The 5,674-nt window shown below is 52.4% G+C and overlaps 1 protein-coding gene across 1 annotated transcript in view; it reads right to left on the bottom strand.

Moving 5' to 3' along the window:
- The window catches only part of LOC109924747 (lysine-specific demethylase 6B), a 94,264-nt gene that overhangs the window by 37,055 nt on the left and 51,535 nt on the right, over window positions 1–5,674 (bottom strand). The window lies entirely within an intron of this gene.

Here is a 5,674-nt window from a genome sequence, read left to right as displayed (position 1 = left end):
AGGGGGTGAGGGGCCGTGGTGCTGATGCCGGGGGGTGTGTGTGGAACGCGGTGCTGAGGTGGGGAGGGGTCACGGAGCTGAAGCACGGTGTCGAGGGGGGAGGGGTCACGGAGCTGAAGGGGGGGGGAGGTCCCAATGGCGGGGGGGGGTTGGGGGGGGGGGGGGCGGGGGGAAGCATAGTGCTGAGGGGAGGGGTTTGCGGTGCCAAATGAGGAGGGGTCGCGGTTTCTCTGTCTTTCCCTGTGAGCTGCTGCAATCTCGGTTCTGACCACAGGACACATCCCCTCCCCCCTACCCCCTGCCCCCTGCCCCCTGCCCCCTGCCCCCTGCCCTCACCAATGCCCCACCCCCCTCCCCACTCATCCCCAAGGCACACTGTTTCACTCCTGCTCCTCCCCTGAATCCCAGGAAGCCCTGTTCTGGGGCTGAACCACTCGAGCAGGATGTGCCCCAGCTCTGGCATTGCTTGCTATCCCACCTTGCTACGCCTGTTCTGCACCACCCTACCCTGACCCTCCCCAGTCCTGCACCGGCCTCTGCCTTTATCATGACTTGAGGGTCAGCTTCAGGAAACTGGCTGTTCGACACAGAAAGGCGTCACAGATGGTGAGTTCTTACCAGGGGTCTACGTGCTCCCTAATTGCCCCGACCTACCTGATCTTGAGGGTGGGGGGCGCGAGAAGAGGGGAGTGCCTTGACAAAAACCAGCCTACACATCCCAACACCACCCCTTTTCCTCATTCTCCAGGGCTCCTGATCCTCCTGTTGCTAATGGAGTGACATTGCCGACACGTGGGGGAACAGCCCAGAGACCAAGGGGTCTGTCCTGCTCTCGGACTGTGCTCCAGCCTAGCTCCCATGTCTCAGAGATGCTCCCTACCTTGTAACCTCACTGTTGATCCCCAGCTCACCACGAGAGCTACCGAAGAGGAGACTAAGTGTAGCCTACACACACTCACAGCAGGTTGTGGGGGGGCTGCAGGGGTCCCTCCAGGCACTTGTCCAAGGGGAGGGGGCTCCCTCCAAGCACTGCTCCAAGGGGTGGGGTCCCGGGTCTGCAGCCCATCCGTCAGAGACACTTTCAGGAGTAGCCCACTCCAGACCCCTCACCCTCAGCTTCCTGCCCCCAGCTTCAGGGAGTCACGTCTCTCCTGCCCCGACGTTCCATGCCCACCCTCCACTCTTCACCTCCCACCTCCCACCTCCTCCTCCCCCTACGTCAGCAGGAATTTGAAGAATCGGAGAAAGTTTTGGGTAAATGTGACGAATAGGAATTTCACCGGTAACCCGTAGCAACAAGCCTGTGACACAGGCAGCTGGGGAGGTGGGGAGGGAGCCAATCAGTATGCAGCAGTGTTCCCACTGAAACAGGAAGTGATCAGTGCGAGTGAGGCGGGGGTGGGACGTGACTCTGTCAGCACTGCTGTCGTGTGACAACCATTACCCCTGCTCCCCGCCCACAAACTCTAAATTCATCCTGGTGATACTGGTTCAGGGAAAGCACTGCGTACCTCATGTGGCTGACTCATTCAGTGAACACTGAGCTGTTCTATTCCAGGCACCAACAGTGTCAGCAACTCCCAGCCACATAAACAGCAAACCAGGCCAGCTCACTGCCCTTTCTCAGCTACTTCCCCAGCCCCACTCTCCCTCTGCTCTCTACCCACCTCCCCCAAGACCCCTGCAGAAAATTCTCCTTTACAAATACTCGCCATGTCTCCCCTTCCTGTTAAATCCGCTTCCTTTCGAGTAGGAAGCTTTCCAGACCACAACAGCTTGCTGCGTCAAAAAAAAATTCCCCCTCAAAGGATTTAGGAGGACAACATGTGGCCTTTCGAGCCTCATCTTCATACCACTCCCCCACCCGCCAATTCTCGTCACTGGCCCTCCTTCCACTGGAAACAGTTTGTCCTCATTCACTCCATCAAACGCCCTGGTGATACTGAATGCCTCCATTCAATGTCCACTAAACCTGCTCAGCTCCCAGAGACCACCAGCTGGGCTTCGCCAGTCTCTGTGAGTCCCTCATCCCTGGTCCTATTCTGGTCATTCTCTCCTGCCCTCCGGCTCTCCTTCTTCAAGTGTGGAGCCCAGAATACAGTATCGTAGAGGGTTTAGTAATCATGAGTTTTGAATCAAATCACTTCTTATTACTATCAGTCAGTAAAAAGTTACCTTTACCTGGCACCTATCACACCAAAAGGCTTTGTCAAGTGCTAGACAGCTGATGAAATACTTAACACGAAATGCAGATCCAACATCGGGTACTATGTAATGGCAGCTATTGTACCCACAATCCTCTGCGCTGCAGCAAGCACCCTATCCCATTTAACTCTGACCAACGTCTCCTGGAGGCCAAGCTAACGCGTTTTGAAAGTTTGACCTTTTTTGGGAAGCTGCTGCCAGCAAATCAAAGACAAACGTTTTTCACAAACCCGGAGCAGATTTCCAGAAGCAAGCATGTGAATCAGATTCTGAAACCAAGAGATGACATCTCTTACACAGAAAAACAGAAGTCATTGGGGCTGGGGCATTACAGGAAATGAAATGTCACAGGCTCTGCCGGAAAGAGGACTCGATTCCAGTCACCCACTGGCGCCAATTTACAAGCAGCCACCTGTTGCTGTTTCTGCCTCAGCATCTCCATCACACTGCCAACTGCATCTAACAAGTCCAAGTGCAGTTCCATCAACGCTCAGGAGCTAGGCACAAGGCAGGAGTGTGACGGAACACTCCCCACTTGCCTGGATGAGCGCAGCCCCAACAATGCTCAAGAAACTCGACACCAAGTACAGGGGCCAGCAGAAGGCATGGGCACTGCCAACAAGCTACTGCGGCAGTGTTTGGGATTTTTTTTTCCAATTCATTCATGGGATTAACTGTACAAGGAGAATGGAAAAAGACAGCAGAAGAGGAAGGCGAACTGAAACAGGGAAGGGGAAAAATGGAGGTGGGGGTGGGAGGAGAACCGAGGTGGGGAGAACAGGGCGATGGCACGTCAGGCAATAGGTCAGCGCTGGAGGCGAGGACAGCTTGCCTCCCGTTTGCCCACACAGTGCCCTCACTCACCCTCCCAGGCCCTCAGCCAGTCAGATACTGGCACTGCCGCATTGTCTCCCCTGATTTGTTCATGGCTGGGTTTCCTCATGTGAGCCCCAGAACCCACCATCTGTGGGTGACTGCATGCCCGTTCCAAACACAGCTCTCTCTCTCTCTCTCCACCGTCACCATCACCGAATCCCCCACCACCAGCATCCTCAGGGAGATTATCACTGGCCTGAAACTGAACTGATCACAGATCACCCACAACCAGGTGAGGTCCCAGGGAACTGGAGAATAGCCAGTGTTGTTCCTTTGTTTAAGAGCAGTAACTGGGAAAGTCAGGAGATTATAGGTCAGTGAGCCTTACATCAATGGTAGGGAAATTATTGGAGAAGATTTTTAGGGACAGGATTTACTTGCCGTTGGAGAAGAGTGCACTTATTAGGGCATTAGGCTTCATGCAGGGGAGGTCTTGTCTCACAAACTGGATTGAGTTTTTTGAGGAAGTGACGAAGGTGATCGATGAGGCGAAGGCAGTGGCTGTTATCTACATGGAGTTTACTGAAGCATTTGACAAGGTCTCTCTTAAGACCATAAGACACAGGAGCAGAAATTAGGCCATTCGGCCCATCGAGTCTGCTCTGCCATTCAATCATGGCTGATAAGTTCCTCAACCCCATTCTCCCGCTTTCTCCCTATAACTCTTGATCCCCTGGATAATCAAAACCTATCTATCTCAGTCTTAAATGTACTCAATGACATGGCCTCCACAGCTTTCTGTGGCAGTGAATTCCACGCTCTGGCTGAAGAAGTTTATCTCCGCTCTAATAGGTCTTCCCTTTACTCTAAGGCTTCATGATTCATATCCCGCTATTCTCTACCTGTTCATGTGTCTGTCAGAAATGCCTCCATTTCTGTTTCTCCCACCTCTCCTGGCAGCACGTTCCAAGTACCTACCACCCTCTGTGTAAAAGGCCTGCCTCACACATCTCCTTTAAACTTTCCCCTCGCACCTTAAGCCCATGCCCCCTTGGTATTTGACATTACCACCCTGGGAAAGAGACATGAACACCCTATCTATGTCTCATAATTTTACATATTTCTTATCAGGTCGCCCCTCAGCCTTCGACATTCCAGCACAAACAACCCAAGTTTGTCCAGTCTCGGGCAACATCCTGGTTCACCTCTTCTGCACTCCTGACTATAGTGTGGCAACCAGAACCGCACACACATTCCAAATGTGGCCCAATTAAATCTTACACAATTATTTACCAAATTTTATACTCACTGCCCCGACCGATGAAGGCAAACATGCCATACACCTTCTTTACCACCTTATCCACTTGTGTTGCCACTTTCAGGGCGCTATGGGCTTGGACCTCGTGATCCCTCTGTCCATCAATGCTCCTCAGGGTCAAGCCATTTACAGTGTGCTTTCCTCTTGGATTTGACTTCCCAAAATGCATAACCTGACACTTGACTGGATTAAACTCCATCTGCCATTTCTCTACCCAACTCTCCAGCTGATCCTGGTGCATCCTTTAACATCCTTCCTCACAATCCACAACTCCACCAATTTTCATGTCGTCTGCAAACTCATTAATCAGACCACCTACATCTTCATCCAAATCATTTATATAAGCAGCAGAGGTCCCAGCACTGATCGTTGCAGAACACCACTGGTCACAGATAGAAAAACACCCCTCCACAACTACCCTCTGTCTTCCATGGCCAGGCCAATTTGCCACCTCACCATGGATTCCCCTGCAATTTAATCTTCGAGGCTAGCTCAACGGTCTCTTCCAGAGCAGCAACCACCTCCATCTAGCAGGATGGGAGCATCACCCTGCTGCAGGTTCCCCTCCTAGCAACTCGCCATCCTGACTAGGAAATATATTGCTGTCCCTCAGTGTTGCTGATTCAAAATCCTGGAAGGTTTCAATCAGGACACTGACAAACCCAAATGCACTTGCCAACAAACAGTGTGGGACTCCCCCAGCACTGACCCTCCGACAGTGTGGCACTCCCTCAGCACCGATCCTCCAACAGTGTGGCACTCCCTCAGCAGTGACCCTCCGACAGTGTGGCACTCCCTCAGCAGTGACCCTCCGACAGTGTGGCACTCCCTCAGCAGTGACCGTCCATCTGTACTGTGAGAACGCAGCACTGACTCGGTGCCACATTTTGAGAACTGAAGGTAGGTGTATTAAAACAGTCACTGTCCACCCCTTTGGGTGTGAGCTAAAGATTTCACACCCACAGTTTGAGATCAGCAGGGTGGGGGCAGCAATGTGTTGTTCCTGGACTGATATTTACCCTGCAACCACTGCAGCAGACAATCTGGTCAGTGCCAATGTTGCACAAATCCACAGACAATACAACGGTGACTGCCCTTCAAATACACATCATTGGATGAAGTGAGATTGGGACTTCTGAGCTTGTGAAAGGCTCAAACAAAATGCAAGCCTTTTCTTTCCATGATCCAGTGAACTGAGCTCTCTCACTCCACCTCCAATGACAGCTCCAAAACTAAAGCAGCTCCAACAATCACGGCAGCAACTTCAGCAAGGCCTGCACGGTGCCAGTGAGTGACAGTGTGAGGGAGAGGGACTAACATCAGCACAGATACAGT

This window comes from Rhincodon typus, chromosome 45 (genome assembly GCF_021869965.1).
Source record: "Rhincodon typus isolate 14 chromosome 45, sRhiTyp1.1, whole genome shotgun sequence".
In the NCBI taxonomy this organism is placed as follows: domain Eukaryota; kingdom Metazoa; phylum Chordata; class Chondrichthyes; order Orectolobiformes; family Rhincodontidae; genus Rhincodon; species Rhincodon typus.
Note: the sequence above shows the minus strand (reverse complement) of the source record. Positions and strands in the feature narration are given on the sequence as shown.